Here is a 20,382-nt window from a genome sequence, read left to right as displayed (position 1 = left end):
AAAAGGAGCAGGCAGAATCAAAATCCAGGGACAGGCAAGGTTTCGTTAATAGGTGAACACAGCAGAAGTACAGGTGAGGATCAGGCTCTAATCTTGGTCAAACAGTCAGGTACAGTACGTTACCAATCTTTCCACAGCAAAAGTACAGGCAAGGAGCAGGCAGGAATCCAAACGAGGTACAAACGAGATCGCTGACAAGGTAATCTATACGGTATTGCTGGAAAGTGGTGAGTACACGCGTCAATCTGGCGTCTGACTGATGTTTGATCTGGAGCCTAAATACTGGTGCTTGATTACTTGATAACTGTCAGGTGTGGACTGGTGATTGCATGGAAACAGCTGTGGTGTGAGTGGAGCAGGAAGTCCTTCAAAGTAAAACAGGAAACCAGAACCAAAACATGACAACATAAGTGAAAACAGAAATTCCTTTCAAAACAAAGCCGGAATATGACCAGGAACATGACAACATGCAAGCCCCAATTCAGACCTGCTTTGGTCGGCTTTGGTTGGGCCATTGAGACATCATGATATACAAGTTCACATTTTTTGAATGTATATAGAATTTTATTTAAAGCATTTGTATGCAATGCAGGAAAAAAATCATTTTAATTCTCATTTATACTGAAACAACAGTTTTATTAAATGCTAAAATGATCAATACATTTACTAGAATGGAATCTACAGGAATTGTTAAATCGTAAAGCAACTCTTCACTTCTGGATCACTAGCTCAACAATTCCTTTTTAGTATCAGTAGAGAGAGAGCCACCATGAGACCCACATGGTGAACAGACGGCCTAACCAGAGCATATCTCATCCCTAGGGATGTTAATATTTATTGATGGCAATAGGCTGGTGTTAGAACATTAAAAAGGGGATATGGAAGAAGGGCTCTGTGGACTTAAGCCCTGGGAGGCCACGGCGACTCAAAGTCTTATTCAGATGATTTGCCGTGAGATGCTTGTCCTTGAAGAAAGGGAATTAGTGTCTGTGGAAGTCAAAGAAAAAATGGGGGGGTAAGGGAAAGCTGAGAAAGACAGGAAGAGTGTGCTGTATGTGGATTTTCAAATGTGCGTTTAGATGCATTTGTGAATATACCCACATAAAAAAGGGAACACAAAAAAGGAAGCGAGATTAAATATAGTCGATCCATTAAATCTTTACACAGGAAAAATTATGTTGATACAAATGTGCTACCACAGGACAGAGCAGACAATCCCTTTTCCAGCAAACAAAGATTAAAGCAGATTTAAGTAGTCAAGACTCTCTCCACAGTGTTTCAAGCAGCAGACTTCCCCTGTAGCCACATTTCTCCTCTTAAGAGGGGTGAACAAGCTCTAGAATTGAATCACAGCATAGGCTGGATGTCCCTTGGGAGCAGCAGGGCTCTTTGCTATTGTGAGGCCTGTGAAGGTTGCATGTCATGTATCTGAAGGCTGACAAATTCATTCAAGTGTGTTTGTGTGTATAACAAGCTGTTTTTAACCTTCAAGGTATCTGGTGTTTTAAATACCACAGCTTTTTGAGTTGGAGAATTCTTTCTAGCAGAGACATCTCTCTATACACACTAGAAATATTTGTGGAAGATAGTGTGGAGATCAACATGTATGGGATCCAAAAAGATCCTGCACCAAAAGGAAAAAAATATATATTCTAAAAAGCTCAGTATATTTTACTAGTACCTCTTAGTGATTCGTCGTTTGCGAATTAGCCGACTCTTAAGAGCCGATGCTTTGTAGAGAACAAAAAGAGCTGACTATCGCGGGGGAGAGCTGAATACACACAATACACACAAACGTGAGACTACTTTTATGGGTGCACCATTCGGCCAATCACGTACGAGGATTGACGTAAGGGGGCCAGGGTCAGCGAGTGTAGTGGTACAGGTACACAGAGAGGGAGCCAGAATAAAAAGCAAGTGCATCGGGGAAAAAGTTAAAATAGTCATGTTTTTAATCTCCATGACTCATCAGTTAAAATATACAATTTCAATTAATCAAATTTGGTTTAGACAAAATGGCTGATAACTGACATCCTCATCACAATCACAATTAACAAATATAATTATGTTAATATGTCATGGATGTCTAGAATTAGGGGCTGCATCTCTTGTCTTTCGACTGTTCATTTATGAAGGAATTCCCAGAGCACTCTATCTATAAAAAAAACAAAAACATGCTTAGATCGTCCCTATCCCCAATGGTGAGCTCCTCTACACCCAGGAGAGGGAGGGCATTATATCACTCTTTGACAGGTTCTCCCCAGGTGAGTAACCGACTGAAGGCCACTCCAGGAGCACCTTTTCAATGCTACCCTATGAAGAAAGAAGGCACTCTAACATGAAGACAAGACAGATTGGAACACTGCTTTTACAAAATGTGACAACAAAGATCATACAGTTGCGCAGCACTTCCCTCTCCCACCCAAAAAATAAGACAGCACAGAATTAATTCATTACAAATCAGCACCTCTCCTCATTTCCTATGCCTCCACCCAAACCCTGCTAAAACTGCTTGTATCCTGTAATCCGACAGATTAATGGCAGACCATGAAATGTGGCGTTTACATCAACAAAAGTTAAATGTTGTAGGGAGGGAGCATAGGGTTGGCTTTGGCATGTGGATTACGCCCTGCAAAAACCCCTTTAATGCCAGTATAATTTGATAAAACTGCCAATTTGCTGTATGTGCACTCTCTCTGCCCCACTTCTTATTCCTCCTCCTCCTCTTGAACCAAAGCTGACTTTGCTTTTGAGTAGGATCTGAAGTTTGGAGAGGTGGAGACACATGCTGGGAAGAGACATGAGCAGCCACAGAAACTCCCTCCCTCATGCGTAAGGTGACAGCGCTAATGGCAGAACAGAATTTGCATAACAGTGTTTCTCTTTCTTTGTGTTCCTCACCTACAGGTATCATCAAACTCAGAGCTGTGTGTCTTGGAAGACAGTTGCAGATCTAACCATCCTGTCTATGTCATTTCACTGGTTCCACCATCCTATTTCCAGTCTGTGGTTCAACCATCCTGTGTGTGTGTCCAGTCCCTGGTTCCACCATACTGTTTGCAGTCTCTGTTGTTGTTGCTGTGCTTTTCTCTGTCTATTCCCTTCCCCCAACCGGTCGAGGCAGATGGCCGCCCACATCCAGCCTGGTTCTGCTGGAGGTTTCTTCCTTGTTACAGAGGGAGTTTTTCCTCTTCACTGTTGCTGTTAAATTGTAATCAATTACAATGAAGGGCTTGCGGTACTTGGCAATTGTTGCATTTAGTTGTGGAAGGTCTTGAACCTTACAATAAGTGCCTTGAGATAACTATGTTGTGAATTGATGCTATATAAATACAAGGAACTGAATTAAATTGAACTTTAATGTGACACATCTATAATAACCAAGCCAACACCTTGTGGATTAAAAATCTTTACACAATTACATAAATTTCAACTGTCTCATACAGTAGGTACAGTGTTACTACAAAAACTACTTTAAACTAGCTATTCATAACAGTAATATACTTTAACTAAATACAATAGAAAAAAATTAAACATATCATGCTAATGCATTTCAGGCTAATCGAAAATCAAGCAGAAATTTTAAACTAGTCATAAATAAAGAATAAATGTTTAATGGATTGACAATCCATCCTGTCACAGATCAACAAGGTGAAGGACCCACAAGCACAGCTTGCATGAACTTAGGCTTGTGAAGGTTTAATCAGGCTCATGGTCAGGCAGGCAAAAGTCGGTACACAGATCAGCACAGTGATAATGGCAGCAGCACAGACAGGGAGTGAGCAAAGGCAGTCAAGATCCAGGCTGGGTTCCATACACAAAGCAGAGTCAAAAGGCACCGACTGGGAGCAGGCAGGACATGGTCAAAACAAGAAACAGGGTCGATACACAAAATGACTTACTTAGCTGAATGCTTACAATCTGGCAGCGAGTGTGGCAAGTACTGGGGTATAAATACCTGACTGATTACTGATTGACTAGCTGATGAATCATGTGACTGGAGAGTAATACAGGAGGGAACCAGAGCAGACCAGGAACTAAACAGGAAGTTAGCAAAATAAAGCAGGAAACCGCAAACATACAGTAGCTGTGGAAACTGGGTTTGTTTCATGTAAATGACAATGATGATGATTGATGTCAATCATGATGTCAAAAACGTCTATGGAAGAGACCAGGCAGCAAAGCAGCAGCACCTTTAAAAAAACACAACCTTCATCCTTTTAACTGATTATAAGTAATTCTCTGCATCGATGTCTCAAACAGCTGAATGCAGATGATCAGAGATAAGTGGGGCAGTATGAAATCACAGCTGATTTCAGCCAATTGTCTCACACACATACAGCAATTTATTATTTTAATACCACTTGTGTTTACCCATAGACAGTTTAAAGTACCTCTAAAGGAAAATGTATATGATAATGTGTGTTGACTGACATTAGTGCTGTTACTTTGGTCAGAAAAAGCAATTCATTCAAATGAATTCAAATGCATATGCGTATGGCATACCTCTCATTGACCTTAACAAAATGTAGATTTTTTTCAATTAATTTACGCAGTACATTACTATTGTTTTTTTTTTACACAGTTCAAACAATTGTTCAGTAGTCTAACAAAGAGAAAGCCCTACTGCTAATGGTACATACCGAATCAGCTAAAAAGGAGTCAGCAGGAGTCTGACTAGTGTCAAACCAGAGGCTTACCAAAAACCTCATGAGCGACTGCTGGCTTAGTGTGTAAGCTGCCTGTGGTTCCAGGGTTCTGGAGGATGTGGCATTTGATCAGCTGGAGGATGTGGCATTTGATCAGCTGCTAACCATCTAGAAGCAGGACATCTTACTGACAGTATTACTAGTTACTAGTAGTAGAATTGGATTTAGTTTTAATTAATGCTCTCCTGCATCATTTGTTCTGAGAAATGTTAGTGATAGTGATGATCCATCAAGACATTGTAGATAACCCAGTGGCATTTGCAGTATGTATTTTAATGACTAAGTCATTTCACGTGTGACATAGAGGCAGCTTCAATGCTATTGGATAAACCTTATAAAGCGCTAACCTTAACGACAGCATAAAGCAGGTCTCAGGTCATTGCCACCCTAACTTTATAAAGCTAGTTATAAGGAGGCAAATGGGAATGTGTAAAAACCTCATCCAAGATTTATTTGTAACATAAGTCCTGGCCATAAATTGCGAATACTTTACCAATAGTAACACTAGTTATAATTGGACAAAAATGACTAAATAAAACTATGTGGCACAACAAACTTATTATGATTGGAATGTTCCCACCTTTTCATATATCAACTCATACACTTTGACAAGATTTGATAGGTTCCTTACCAAAGGACTGAGATGCCAGATGGGGGGGTTCCTAATTCAAGTAGAGAATTATACACAAAACACTACATTTGAGGAGTAAGGAAATACGTAGCTTAAGATTGACAAAACAATTGGGGCATAGGCAACACTAATGCAGGTAATCTACAGTGATTTCCTGACTCTTAAACAACGGTGCGGCTAATTTGTGAATCTTTACAGGTTTTTTATATGGCTTGGGAGTAACAAGTCGTGTAAGTGAGCGACTTTTAATGCAGTACTTTCTCCCCTTGCCAGATGGCAGCAGCTGCATAAGCTCAGTCAACAGGACAGGAAACAGAAGTGATTCGTTCACAATTCACTCAACTAAGCGTCCTTCCTCAGGGACTCGTTCTGTCACGTGACAGTCAGGCCCCTCAGGCTCTACGGCAAACAGCAAGCATTACAATTAGTTCGCGATTTGTTCATATGAATCCTTACAGTTCGTTCATCTGTTAATTTGTCAAGTGACAGCTACCAAGTGCTGTTAAACAACAATGGCAGGGAGAATGCAGGACATAAGGCACTTTATTGTGATGTGTATTCGCTTTTCTAGGTTTTCACATGATTTGAATTACTTGTGGCATTTTGTGTAATATAACTTGTCCGTTGAAACAAATCATGTCTTCAGTTGATGACTGCTCTACTTTCTTAACCAACCGCTTTACAGGTACATTTTTTTTTTTTATTCAATTATTTGAATTTCATTTATATAGCGCCAAATCACACGGTTATCTCAAGGCACTTTACAAGTTAAGGTTTAGTTTTGTACAAAAACTTACACAAATAAACCCAACAGATCTTACATACAGCAAGCCTTTATTTACTATTTGAAAGAAAAAGTGCAGAGACAAAAACCTCCAGCAGAACCAGGCTGTATGTGGGTGGCCATCTGCCTTAACCAGTTGGGGTGAGGGGATAGAGAGAGAGAAAAGCACAGTTACAACAATAAGCAACAACAAAGTGCAGGCAGGAAGGTTGGACCAGGGACTGGACACAGGCAGGATGGATCCGCGGCTGCCCATAACAGACACAAAGCTCTGAGTCCGATGATACCTGTAGATGAGGAGTGGAGGAGAGAGAGAGAGCGGGCACAACTACTTTAGAGAAAGGAAGCACAACTACTTTAGAGAAAGGAACAAGGTTAGTTAAACATGAAACAATGATGGGAGGTTATTGGATGGAGGAGTTCAGTGTATACTGTAAATTAAGTCCCCCAGCAGTCTATTTCTATTGCAGCTTACTGTAACTAAGAGATGGTTCCTGTGACTATCAATCATTGCCAGTGACCTGAACCATATCTAACTATAAACTTTATCAAAAAGGAAGCTTTTAAACCTGATCTTAAAAGTTGAAGAGTCAGCTTCTCGAACCTAAACAAGGGGCTGGTTTAACCGCAAAAGAGCTTGATAGCTAAAGGCTCTGCTTCCCATTTTACATTTAAATACTCTAGGAACCACAAGCAGCCCAGCGCTCTAAGAACGAAGTGTTCTGCTGGGAGCATAAGGAACTATGAGGTCTTTAAGATAAGAAGGAGCTTTATCATTGAGTACTTTGTATGTGAGTAGGAGAATTTTAAATTCTATCCTACATTTTACAGGCAGCCAGTACATAGAAGCTAATGTAGGAAAAATGTGATTTCTCTTTCTAGGTCCCATCAGAACTCTGGCTGCAGCATTTTGAATAAGCTGTTAGGATATCTTACAAGTAAGCAGTTAAAATAGTCCAGCCTAGAGGTAACAAATGCATGGATCAGTTTCTCTGCATCGCTCCGAGAGAGAGGATGCTTCGAATTTTAGCTATATTTCTAAAGTGAAAGTATGCGGTTCTGGAGATTTGTTTAATGTATGATGTAAAAGAGAGATCCTGGTCAAAGATGATGCCAAGGTTCCCCAAAGTAGGCCCAACAATAAGAATTTTTGTTTTATCTGAATTTAGTTGAAGGAGGTTTTAGGACATCCAGGATTTGATGTCTTCTAAACAACTTCTGTTTCAATTGGTTCCAAAGACATATATAGCTGAGTATCGTCTGCATAACTATTAAAATTTATAGAATGATTCCTAAAAATCTTACCTAGAGGAAACATGTATAGACTAAACAGTATTGGACCAAGCACAGAACCCTGTGGTACTCCATAGCTAATCCTTGTGCATGTGGAGGATTTGTCGTTAACATGAACAAACCGGAATCTGTTCAACATATAGGATTTAAACCATCCTAGTGCTGTTCCTTTAATTCCGATTCTATGTTCTATTCTCTGTATTAGAATGTTCTGATCAGTTGTATCAAGTGCAGAACTAAGATCTAATAGGACAAGGACAGAAACTAGACCATTGTCTGAAGCTAAGAGAAGATCATTCGCGACTCTATGTCTGTGCTTTTACGTTTTCTAAATCCTGACTAAAAATCTTTGTACAGGTTATTCCCACTCAGGTGGTCAGATAATTGTTTAAACACGATTTTTTCAAGTTTCCTAGAAATAAAGGGTAAATTTGAAATAGGCCTATGGTTGGCTAGTTCTCTAGGGTCCAGCACAGGTTTTTCAATAAAAGTTTAACCACAGCCACCTTAAAAGCCCATGGTTCATAGACTAAATGTGAAGATTAGTTGATTTGATTTAATACGGACAAGCTGATTGATTGTAGAACTTCTTTAAGTAATCGGAGTCAACGACTTGAGATAATTATTAAAGTTAACTCCATATGAGTTGGGGGGGGGGGCTCTCTAAGTAAGACAGAGGACATGGTAAATTTATTAAAGTTGTTTGATCTAGACAGTGATTTCTGTCACTTGGAAGAAGACACTGATAATTGATTTCTCTAATGGTGATACTTTAATTAGTAAAGTAGTTCGTAGGGCCATTGGTGCTGACATTTAAGGGGATAGTTCAACACAGGTATAACTTTCAGCCTGGCTACAGTGCTGAAAAAAAACCTGGGGTTGTTTTTGTTTTCCTCAATTAAGGAGGAATAATATGTTTTTCTAGCAGTGCTGTGCTCTTTAATATATTATTAGACTGTCCTTCCATGCAATGCAGTTTACATTTATTTTGTTGGAACGCCACTGTCTTTCTAGTTGTCTGTTTCTGCGCTTTAGGCTGCGGATCTCTGAGTTATACCATGGAGCTAACCTCCTCTGATTCACTGCCTTCTTCTTCAGAGGAGCCACTGTGTCTAACATTGAACGTCAAGAAGCTGCAGCATCATCTACAAGACAATCAACCTGTTCATAAAGATTAAGGTGACTGTTCTCTTTTGTGTAGCTACAGGACAACGAGGCAAAAGATGATGGAATCGTCTGCTTGAATCTGGCAACAGTGTCGTCAGATTCAGAACATCTGCTATAGTAAGATTTCTTTCCAACTGCTGCAAGGTCAATTATGGTAAATTCATGTTATTAAGAAATGGTCAGATAACAGAGGGTTTTGGTAAAGAACTATTAAATTATCAATTCCACCCCCATATGTCAGGACAAGATCGAGGGTATGGTTTAAACAATGAGTGGGTTCATTTACCTGCTGAGTAAAACCAATAATAGTGTGATAGTGTCTATTAAGGAGTTAAAAGCAGTGCTGACACATTTACTGTCAACATCTACATGAACGTTAAAGTCTCCCACTACAATGACTTTATCTGTGCTAAGAACTAAGTCAGATAAGAATTCAGAGAATTCAGTTAAGAACTCTGAATATGGAGCAGGAGGACGGTAAACAATACAAAACACAACTGGCTTCTGAGTTTTAGAGTCTGGGTGAGAAAGGTTTAGGGTGAGGTTCTCAAATGAGTTAGAATTATGTTTAGGTTTAGGAATAATTAGTAAATCTAAGTTTAAGTTGCTGCTACTCCTCCACCTCTACCTGTACTTATAGGAACATTATAGTTTATGTGACTCATTGGAGTCGACTCATTTAAACTAACATATTCATCCTGCTGCAGCCAGGTTTCAGTGAGACAGAACAGATCTATGGTCACTTATGAAGTCATTTAATAACAGGGATTTAGACGAGAGATTCAACTGATATTTAATAAACCTTACTAACTTACTTTGTTTTATAAGATGAATTGTTTTGATGTTCATGAAATTCTGGCGATTTGTATAGTTTAGGTGGTTGTAGAGCAGACACAGCCTCTATGTGATAACTAAGACTAAGACGGGGTGGCGGCTGTAGAGAACATGCAAAGAGGTGTGTAAGTTTCCTGGGCTCCACTCTGAGTTGTCACGGAGTGGGGAGACTAAGCAACATGGCCATGTTACTAGAAAGCAGAGAGGCTCCGTTCAACGTGGGATGGACTCTGTCTCTTCTAATCAGCCCAGGTTTTCCCCAAAAAGTGCTCCAATTAGCCACAAAGCCCACACCGTTTGGTGGACACCACCTAGACAACCAGCGGTGGAGCGATGACAGCCGGCTATACATGTCATCGTAGTTTTCTCTGGACCCCTCCCCAACGTGACCAGCAGAGTCCGACATTGTTTTGGCAAACGAACACAATGTTAGTTTTAGTGACTTCCGATTGGCGTAACCGGGCGTCATTAGCTCCTGCGTGTATTACGATCTTAGCGTACTTACGCTTATCCTTAGACAGGAGCTTAAGATAAGACTCCATGTCACCCGCTCTGGCCCTAGGCAAACACTTAACTATGACCGCTGGATTCTCTAACTTCACGTTTTGGACTATAGAGTCACCAATGATCAGAGTGGGTTTCTCAGCGGGTGTGTCGCTGAGTGGGGAAAATCTCTTTGAAACGTGAAACGGTTGGTGGTGAACCGTGGGCGCCTGCCTAAAGCTACGTTTCTTACGAGCCGTGACCCAGTCGTTACCCAGCTGCCTGGGACCTGCCGGGGGACTGGTAGCAGCTAAGCTAGGAGACTCCGCACCGGCTAAAGGGGCTTGGCTAACTGGCCTGTTTTCTAAGGTGCGAAGCCGAGACTCTAAGTCTAACAACCTCGCCTCCAAACCTGCATCTAGTGTACATATCATTATGACCAAAGGACGCAGAGGATTGTGTACCATCTTTCTGTGTAAATATCTCGTTATGACATGGACACCTGCAGGTTATAAAATGGGGGTGGATTAACTTTGCTTTATAGCCTGGATATTAAGCTGCTTTTGACCGGTAGCTTAATGGGTAAAGCGTTGGTCTAGGAACCAGAAGGTCAAACTTAATTGAGCAAGAAATGACAAATTGTAACATATGACAAAAATAAACATCTCTGTATCTCACCTGTCATCATTTGGGCTGAGCTTTGGGTCAGGAGCAAATGACAACATTCTGGATGCAAGCTGCTGAAATAAGCTCTCTTTGCAGGGTGAGAAGCTCTGTCACTTTGGAAGTGTCAGTACTGGCCCTTTGAGCCACAAGGGGGTGTTTCGTTTTCAATGTTTTTTGCGTGTATGATGTTATTTCCTGCAGTCATGAGATTCGCTTCACCTGTGTTTAAAATCCTAGTATTTAAGTTCCTTGTTTGAGTCGCATTGTTTCTGGGTAGTCATCCATGATGCCGGATGTGTTTTGTCGGTCTTGTGAAGTGCCAAGTGGTTGGTATTATTTGTGTCATTGTCAAGATTGGTTCTTGTGTTTATTAGTTCTAATTAGTTCTGCTTATTTAGTTATGTTACTTTAGTATATATATATATATATATATATATATATATCCTTGTCCTGTGTCCAAGGTTTTAATAAATGTACATAAATGTAAAATCAGTTACTTGTGACTGTAGTCGTTGCATTTGAGTCCTCCCTTCCTGTTTCTGCCTCATTAGTCCTGGCCCCAGTTTCTGGCCAGAGGGTTTTAGATTCCTCTGGGTAGGGTTCAGTTACTTGGCGTGGATGCCATCTTTCCCCGTTGTTGTTTAGGCAGAATCAGGGTTTCAGATAGCCAGTACACAGCTAGGTGTGTCGGTTGCCGCCGACTTTGTAACGGAGCTCAGAAAAGAAGGCATTATGTTAATGGAGGTCCTTAATTTGATGTAAGTACAAGGATGTGCATGTGTGTGACAGTACCGGTTTCACCTCATGGAGATGGAGTGTGTCATGATCAGGACATGGTTGTCTCAGCGAATCACAACCAACCCATACAGGCAGTTTTTGCAGTGTGTGTGTGTGTGTGTGTACACGTATACCTGACACAACTAGAGGCAGGTCAGATCCAATCAACGTGGTGTAGTTCTGTTCTCTGGCTCACCACATCCCACCTCCCTGAAATAATACTCATAATTCACAGGGAGGAGGAGAGGAGGGAAGGGGGAGGGTGAAGGAGTTTGCTCTTTAGCATCATTCAAAGGACATTTCGGAACTATCGCTCAAAATGACAGAGGGAAGCATGAGGGTGTAGAAGAAAAGGATAAGGGGGGTTGATGGTGCGGTCTGGGCTGTTCTCTGAACAATCACACTCATTCACACCTCTGTCACCAATCCCTTCATCCCCACATCCCTCCCATCCTCCCCCCTCTGAGTCCACCAATTAATCGCAGTGAAAACATGTCTGATTGAATCTTTTCAAGCAAATCCTCAGGCTTGGGGTTTGTTGGTCTACTCCTTGTCAACATCTATTAAAACAAGACTTTAATGCTCCCACCGCAGCCATCTTCCTCACAAAATATAGAAGGAAAAAAAAGAAATGGGGAGAGAATTAGAAAGACACTGCCAGAGGAAAGTATGGATGCAACACAAAAACCTTGTGCATAGACCAGATCAACTGTCCTTTCTTAATCAACTGTATGCTGGACTGCTCTTCGTCCTCCTTTCTCTGTTCTCCTCTTCTTCAGTTCATTTCAGTGTCTCTGTCCTCCTTTCTCTCTCATCCTCTGTCTGCCCAATAATGGGCTGTTTGTAATGCAGGAGACGAACTCTACATCAATCATTCGCCCCAGTTTTCACCCCCCACCACTGTCACCATTGCCACCACCACCTCGTCTTCTACTGCAATAAATATGCAAATGAGCAAGAGACAGTCATTGGTAATTTCAAGCTCGGCTCACTAGTGTTAAAAAAAGGACACAAATGTATTAATTGCCAGCGGCCAGAGGAATCCCATTTTCTGTGGGCATTGATTACAAAATTGGTGTGAGGATTTTTTTTTTAAATTGCTCCATGTGTGTCTGTGCGTGTATGTGTTGAAACAGAGGCTTCAAAATGACAGAAATAGGGCTAGTAATGCCATACGCACGTAACTTTAATTTTTATCATGGTAGGTGGACCCTACATCGTGTACAGTAGGCCACTGGTGTCAGAAACACGACGGACACTAGACAGGCGAGCATCCAAAAGTCAGATATCACTGCTACCTTCAGCAAACAGAGCATGCATGCTTGTTGCACAGCTGGCTCTGCTAATGTGAGATTATGTTGCGTGGAGACCCAATTATCCAAAATTGATACCAAACACCTTCTATCACAGTTCCAAGAGTGGCCTTGTGCGTGCGTGCGTGCGTGCGTGCGTGCATGTTTTTTGTTGTCCCGCAACACAACTTAAACCCTCATTCAAACACATTTGCACTGTGTAAAAACAACTCAAGCTGCTGATTTAGAAAGCTGGGACATACTAAAATATTTCATGTATTTGTTTAAATAAATATAAATAATTTGATAATTATTTTAATAATTAATTTAGTTTGGAACGTATTAAAGTATTAAGAATCTTGAGCTGATCTTTGGAAATATTATGTTCAAATCTTCCCAGACTGTCCAACACAGTGCCTGACAAAATAATTTAATGGTCCCAAAAACATGCAGCGTGTTGGGTTTGCAAATGAAGGAAGAAAGGAAAGGAAAATGAAACCATCCCAGATATATTTCCCCGTAATCCAAACTAAGTAATAATTCTAAATGTTTTTACACATTTGTCGGCATGATGAAAATTTTACTGGGTTTAAAATTATTTTTGTGCTACTTTCTGATACATAAACACATACCTGATGGCACCTAATCAGTTAAGCTTCTCTTTGTTCATTCCCTTCGACTCATGTTTTTCTGCTCTCATGATAATCATCATCTCATGATGGGTGATATTACCTGGATGCTGTTATTCTGTTCAGATTGTTTGTATCAGTTCTCTCCAGCTGGTTTGTTTAACGGTTCCTGTGTGGGCACGAGGTTAACATAAAGCTCAGTGCGGACTAATTTAGTTTCAGGTTTTGCAGTGTGCATGATGCATAAATAGGTCCAGTGTGACTTCTATGTACTGTTCAGCATAGAAAAATATCCCTTCCTGAATATTATGGAGTCAAATTAGGGTCAGATTAGATTTGTGCGTAAACCGATCTGTGCGTGCATAAACCGTTCTGTTCTTTACAAGTAAAATAACGTGACCTTAATTTTAATTAATTAGTAATAATTAAACCAAGACGGCAGGCAAAACGGGAGTCGGGCAGGCAATCGTCAAAACCAGGGATCACAATATCTAGCAGAGACACAGGCTGAACAGGCACGAGTCAAAACCATGGACTTACTTGGAGATTGTTAGAAAGCTGACAAACCAGGTGCTCGACAAAAACTATCTGGCAAATGGAACAGGTCAGTGCTGGAGCTTAAAATGCTGGAGACTAACTACTGAGTGGACCCAGCTGGTAAACACAGGAGAACTAATCAGAAACAGCTGACGAGGCACGTGATCAGAAATGTAAAGCAGGCAAAAGACATGACAGAACAGAAACCGGAAACACTACCAAAATAATACAGGAAATGAACATGGGAAACCAAAAAACAACACAGGAACAATCCTGGCTCATGACACCTCCACGCTCTCATTGGCTAACGAACAAGGAAGTTGTCGCAGACTTTGACGTGGCACAGCAGATCCTGAAAGCTTCACAAGCAGTACAAAGCAACAAGCTAGTCCACTGACTGATAACTTTAATTATATTTAATTATCAGACAGACATGACATTCTTTATATTCACGTGTATGAAGTGTGACGTTACTTATTACGCTACTGCTATGTTACAATGCAGCTGGAGTTTGGAAACACGTGCACATACATAGACAACCCACAACTCAGAATACACAGGTACTTAAGATGAGCCACACACCTAAAGTCTGTCACACTACATACACACAAGACTAGCAATTAACAGCTGTCAGGTAAGTTATGACACCACTGAAGATTGTCACTTGGAATGTACGTGGAATCAATAAAAAGGAGAAACGATTTAAAATATTTAATCATCTGAAAACCCTACAAGCAGACATTTCTTTCCTACAGGAAACTCATATTCCTAAAACTATAGATTACACTCTGGCATCAACAGAGTTCCCACATGCTTACTTAGCCGGTTACAATTCTAAACAAAGAGGGGTCACCATCCTGATAAATAAAAAGATTAACTTTACTCATAACGATACTATTGTAGATCCAGAAGGGAGATATATAATTATTAATATCTTGATAGGAAACATTGAATATTGCATAGCTATTTATTATGGTCCTAATGTTGACGACCCCTCTTTCTTTCACAGCTTCTTCACATCACTGTCTGCTCACTCTGGTTCCAAACTAATAGTAGGAGGGGACTTTAAGTTAGTATTTAACCCAGAGTTGGACAGGCTAAGCAAAGCTGTGAGCAACAGGAACTGGCAATCAGTACAGACCTTAAAACAGTACATGGATGACTTCGGTCTCTGTGACACATGCAGTGACCCCCAAATTGGAGGAATGGCTACAACAGATCCCTGGAATAACATCCGACATCTCATTCCAGAAAAGTGCAGTCCTAGGAACAGCAAGGATACTGCGCAGAACCCTCAAGCTTCCTGGCCTCTGGTAGAGGACCCGAGCCTGGAAAGTGGATGAGACCACTCCCTTCTCACCCCACGCGGGTGAGATGATCCACGCCTACTGGCTAAAGAAGCTCACTGCAATCCATGAGCGCCTGGCAGCACAAATGAACCAGCTGCTAAGGGATGGGACTCACCCTGAATGGCTAACCGAAGGGCGAACGATCCTGATAATGAAGGATCCCTCAAAGGGCACAGTCCCATCCAACTACCGGCCAATAACCTGTCTCTCCACAACATGGAAGCTCATGTCAGGCATCATCGCAGCTAAGATAAGTGGGCACATGAGTCAATACATGAGCGAAGCACAGAAGGGCATTGGTAAGGATACCAGAGGAGCCAAACACCAACTCCTGGTAGACAGAACAGTCGCCCAAGACTGCAGAATGCGACACACCAACCTGTGCACAGCCTGGATCGACTACAAGAAAGCCTATGACTCAATGCCACACACATGGATCACTGAATGCTTGGAGCTGTACAACATCAACAGAACTCTAAGGGCCTTCATTGCAAACTCGATGAGGTTGTGGAGAACCACCCTTGAAGCCAATGGGAAGCCACTTGCCCAAGTATCCATCAAATGTGGCATATACCAAGGAGATGCACTGTCCCCACTGCTGTTCTGCACAGGTCTGAACCCCCTCAGCCAAATAATAAACAAGACTGGCTATGGATACCGACTCCGGAACGGGGCCACCATAAGTCACCTCCTCTACATGGATGACATCAAGCTGTACGCCAAGAGTGAGCGAGACATCGACTCGCTGATCCACACCACCAGGATCTACAGCTCGGACATCGGGATGTCATTCGGACTCGAGAAATGTGGGAGGATGGTGACATTGAGGACAATTACAAGTACCTTGGAATACCACAGGCAAACGGCAACCTTGAACAGGCAACAAGGAATGCGGCAACAGCCAAATACCTCCAACGAGTAAGGCAAGTCCTAAGAAGCCAGCTCAATGGCAAGAACAAATCCCGGGCAATAAACAGCTACGCTCTGCCAGTGATCAGATACCCTGCGGGAATAATAAGATGGCCAAAGGAAGAGATACAGACCACAGATGTTAAGACACGAAAGCTCCTCACCATGCATGGAGGGTTCCACCCCAAATCCAGCACCCTGAGACTGTACGCTAGCCGCAAGGAAGGAGGCCGAGGACTAGTGAGCGTGAGAGCCACTATCCAGGATGAAACATCCAAGATCCATAAGTACATCAAGGATAAGGCCCCGATAGATGACGTGTTGAGTGAATGTCTCAGGCAGTGGAGAACAGAGGATGAGATGCTGGAAGAGGGACCATCATGGGAGGACAAGCCCTTGCACGGGATGTACCACCGGAACATAACTGAAGTGGCTGATCTCAACAAATCCTACCAATGGCTTGAAAGGGCTGGGCTGAAGGACAGCACAGAGGCACTCATCCTGGCTGCACAGGAGCAGGCCCTGAGCACCAGAGCCATAGAGGCCCAGATCTACCACACCAGACAAGACCCAAGGTGTAGACTGTGCAAAGAGGCCCCAGAGACGGTCCAGCACATAACTGCAGGGTGTAAGATGCTGGCAGGCAAAGCATACATGGAACGCCATAACCAAGTGGCTGGCATAGTATACAGGAACATCTGCGCGGAGTATGGACTGGAAACCCCAAGGTCAAAGTGGGAAACACCTCCCAAGGTGGTAGAGAACGAGCGAGCCAAGATCCTGTGGGACTTCCAGATCCAGACTGACAGAATGGTAATGGCGAACCAACCAGACATTGTGGTGGTGGATAAAGAGCAGAGGAAAGCCGTAGTGTTAGATGTGGCAATACCAAGCGATGGCAACATCAGGAAAAAGGAACATGAGAAACTAGAAAAATACCAAGGGCTCAGAGAAGAACTGGAGAAGGCTTGGAAGGTGAAGGCCACAGTGGTGCCTGTGGTGATCGGAGCACTAGGGGCTGTGACCCCCAAACTGGAGGAGTGGCTACGACAGATCCCTGGAAAAACATCCGAAATCTCAGTCCAGAAAAGTGCAGTCCTAGGAACAGCAAGGATACTGCGCAGAACCCTCAAGCTCCCTGGCCTCTGGTAAAGGACCCGAGCTTGGAAAGTGGATGAGACCACCCGCGGAGGGTGAGAATAGAGTGTATATATATATATGCGGCGGCCTAGAACTACCTAAATCCCACCACTATTTTTTTGCCAATAGACTGAACCATGTCCACAAATGGATAAAACCCATGCCAGCAGAGTCCTCCTGGATAGACATTGAACAAACATTTTGTGGGAATATTAAAGTTGCAGATCTGCCCTTTATCAGCACCAAAATCAAACACCATAGCTGTTTCTAGAGCATTAGCATAAAAGCATCTCTGAGTTAAGCTACAGCTTTACTAACCTTGTAGTGGGACACTCAACACCTGAGCTGATAAACAGGCATTTACAAACTTAGCTGTAAGTATTACTGATACTTATCACTACCAATATCAATAATGTGTGAATATGGAAATCGTGGTGTATGTCATGTCTATTATTAAGTAGTATGGGATATGTATAACAATGCACATATGTATGTATATGATATGTATATGTTTGTATGAGTATGTGCACCTACCTTAACACTATTAATGGTATTAGTATTAATCTCAGAAGTGGGACTTCCACTTCTGACATCCGGGGGCGGCACGGTGGTGCGGTGGGTAGCACTGTCGCCTCACAGCAAGAAGGTTCTGGGTTCGATCTCTCCGGGTTCTCCGGCTTCGTCCCACAGTCCAAAGACGTGCATTAGGTTGATTGGCTTCTCTCCATTGCCCGTAGGTGTGAGTGTGTGAGTGTATGGTTGTCTGTCTATGTGTTGCCCTGCGATGGACTGGCGACCTGTCCAGGGTGTACCCTGCCTCTCGCCCGTAGCCAGCTGGGATAGGCTCAAGCACCCCCGTGACCCCGCAGTAGGGAGTAAGCGGTTAAGAAAATGGATGGATGGAGTATTAATCTCAAGGTAAACCACAGTACAAAAGTTGTTTAGTTATGAATGTGTTAGCCTAAGGTACATCCCTGCTTATTTATTTTGCACCGATTGTTTACTTGTTTTACCAGATTTGTTTGGTTTCAGCAGCTGGTTGCACCCTCCCTTTAGCGTGATATATGCTGCTTGTTAAACTGCTGGAAAGAACAAAAAAAAAAGGGCCTCGTCTGTTGCATTGTCAGAACACATATTCAACTCGTCTTTTGTGTCGTGTTTCAGTGAACGAGTCACGTTCAACGTTGAGAGGACAAAGAGTAGCCAGTGTTTTTTTTTGTATGAATTCAGATGCGACACAGGTTGACAGTCACAGGTTGACAGACTGGTCACATTTGCGCGCGCGTGTGTGTGTGTGTGTGTGTGTGTGTGTGTGTGTGTATGTGTGTGTGTGTGTGTGTGTGTGTGTGTGTGTGTGTGTGTGTACAAGAAAACAAACGCATCTGAACATATTCAGGGCCCCATGTAAATTATACAGAAGGTCTTGGAAAGGAAGTCCTCCTGTAAATGTCAGAACTCAAATATGAAAAGAAAAATACCAAATCACTAAGCCAACAGTTCTTGACTCTACATAAAACCATGTACATATTCAATCTTTCTTTGTCCTCCTTGGGATCAGTGGACTCATTATCAGTCACTGTTAGTACAACCATATTGTCTGTCAACCTGTGATTGTCAAGCTGTGTCACATCTGAATCCAGTCGAAAGCTGGCTCCTCCTCTTCCTCTCAACGTTAAAAGTGACCGTGGCTCATTTACAACACAAAAGATGTGTGAAACATGTGATCTGACAACGCAATAACAACAGACAAGGCAACTCTAACAAGAACAGCAACAATATAGACGTATTATAAAAACCGCAAAATTTAACTTAACACCAAGACACAGTGGTCACAAGTTGATCTGGTTTCCACTGTTCACTAAGAGTGTCTTTAAACATGTTAGATACACCTTATGAAATGAGCACCACAGTGAATGCTTGGTTGTCCAATGGTTAGGGCCATGGCTTTGGGCACATTTTTGCTTTGGTGGCAGCGGGATCGAATCCCGTTAAATCATTTTTTTCTCATGTCCAGCCGCTGCAGTCTGTGTCTGTCCTGCTTGGTGTCTTAACCAAACCACACAGTGATGGAGGTGCAGAGGACAGGCTGGATGATGGCCATGTAGAAGATGGTCAGCAGCTCCTGGGGCGGATTGAACTTCCTGCGCTGTCTCAGAAAGTACAACCTGCCTTTTTGAAGTAGGGGGTTAGGGTTATGTAAGTGTCTATGTGGGGGGCCCACTTCAGGTCCTGTGGAATGGTGGACCTTAGGAACCTGAATGAGTCCACGGTAGACACTGTGTTGTTGTAGATGGTAAGGGAGAAGGGGGTAGGTGGTTCTTCCTGAAGTCCGCTGTCATCTGCACAGTCTTGAGCGTGTTGAGCTCCAGCTGGTTCTGACTGCACCACTGAACCAGCTGCTCCACCTCCTGTCTGTATGCAGACTCATCACCATACTGGATCAGTCCAATGACGGTCATCATGCCTGCATACTTTGCGAGTTTCACAGATGGGTTTCCTGAGGTGCAGTCAATGGTATAGATGGAGAAGAGCAGTGGGGAGATGACACAAAAGAAGAAGGTTTTAGCTAAATGAAGAATCTGTGGCTTCCTAACAACTGTCTGCTTTGATTCAACATAAAAAGCTGCTGGGCGACTAAGACTTTTCTTTATTCAAACACACTTATTTATATAATATAACCTTTTGTTAAAAATGTAAAGCAATGTCTGGACGATTGTCTGTTAGATTCATTCATGCTTCTTTCAGTGCAGAGACACAGGCCGGCATTTCTGCTGGATGCCAGCTCTCTGTTTTGAGTGCTGGTTCCTCACGGTCCTCCTCCAAATGGCGTAACTTGTCGGCACAGAACTCATACAACTAATCATGAATATCAGACTGTGCATGCTAAAGTACTTGCTGTCTAAATAATCTACTGTACAGCGGGACCCTCCGGCCATTGAATATTAGTGCCCTTTGCTGGGGCAGGTACAAAAGAAACCAGGGAGCTCTAGTTATAGTCTGTGAGCCCATAGCAAGTATTCCACCAGTCTGTTTTGGAGGAGGAATGAATGAAAACTTCTGTGCATATAAATTATAGAAGAATCAGAGTGTCCCTTCATTCTTAAATACTACCCGACATTGTCTGGGTCAAACCTCACTGAAAATCTGTGACGTTTTCTTTTAAATAAACATACCGAAAATAT

At 42.4% G+C, this 20,382-nt stretch overlaps 1 long non-coding RNA gene across 1 annotated transcript; it reads right to left on the bottom strand.

The window, feature by feature from the left end:
* Nucleotides 1–6,155: 6,155 nt before the first annotated feature.
* Nucleotides 6,156–13,920, bottom strand: LOC114868085 (uncharacterized). The gene is made up of 3 exons (XR_003787979.2): nucleotides 13,806–13,920; nucleotides 11,479–11,554; nucleotides 6,156–6,411 (listed from the first exon to the last, which is right to left on the bottom strand). It is a non-coding gene; the product is annotated as an uncharacterized LOC114868085 (long non-coding RNA).
* Nucleotides 13,921–20,382: the final 6,462 nt, after the last annotated feature.

Source organism: Betta splendens, chromosome 13, assembly GCF_900634795.4.
Source record: "Betta splendens chromosome 13, fBetSpl5.4, whole genome shotgun sequence".
NCBI lineage: Eukaryota > Metazoa > Chordata > Actinopteri > Anabantiformes > Osphronemidae > Betta > Betta splendens.
This window is presented reverse-complemented; position numbering and strand designations above follow the sequence as displayed.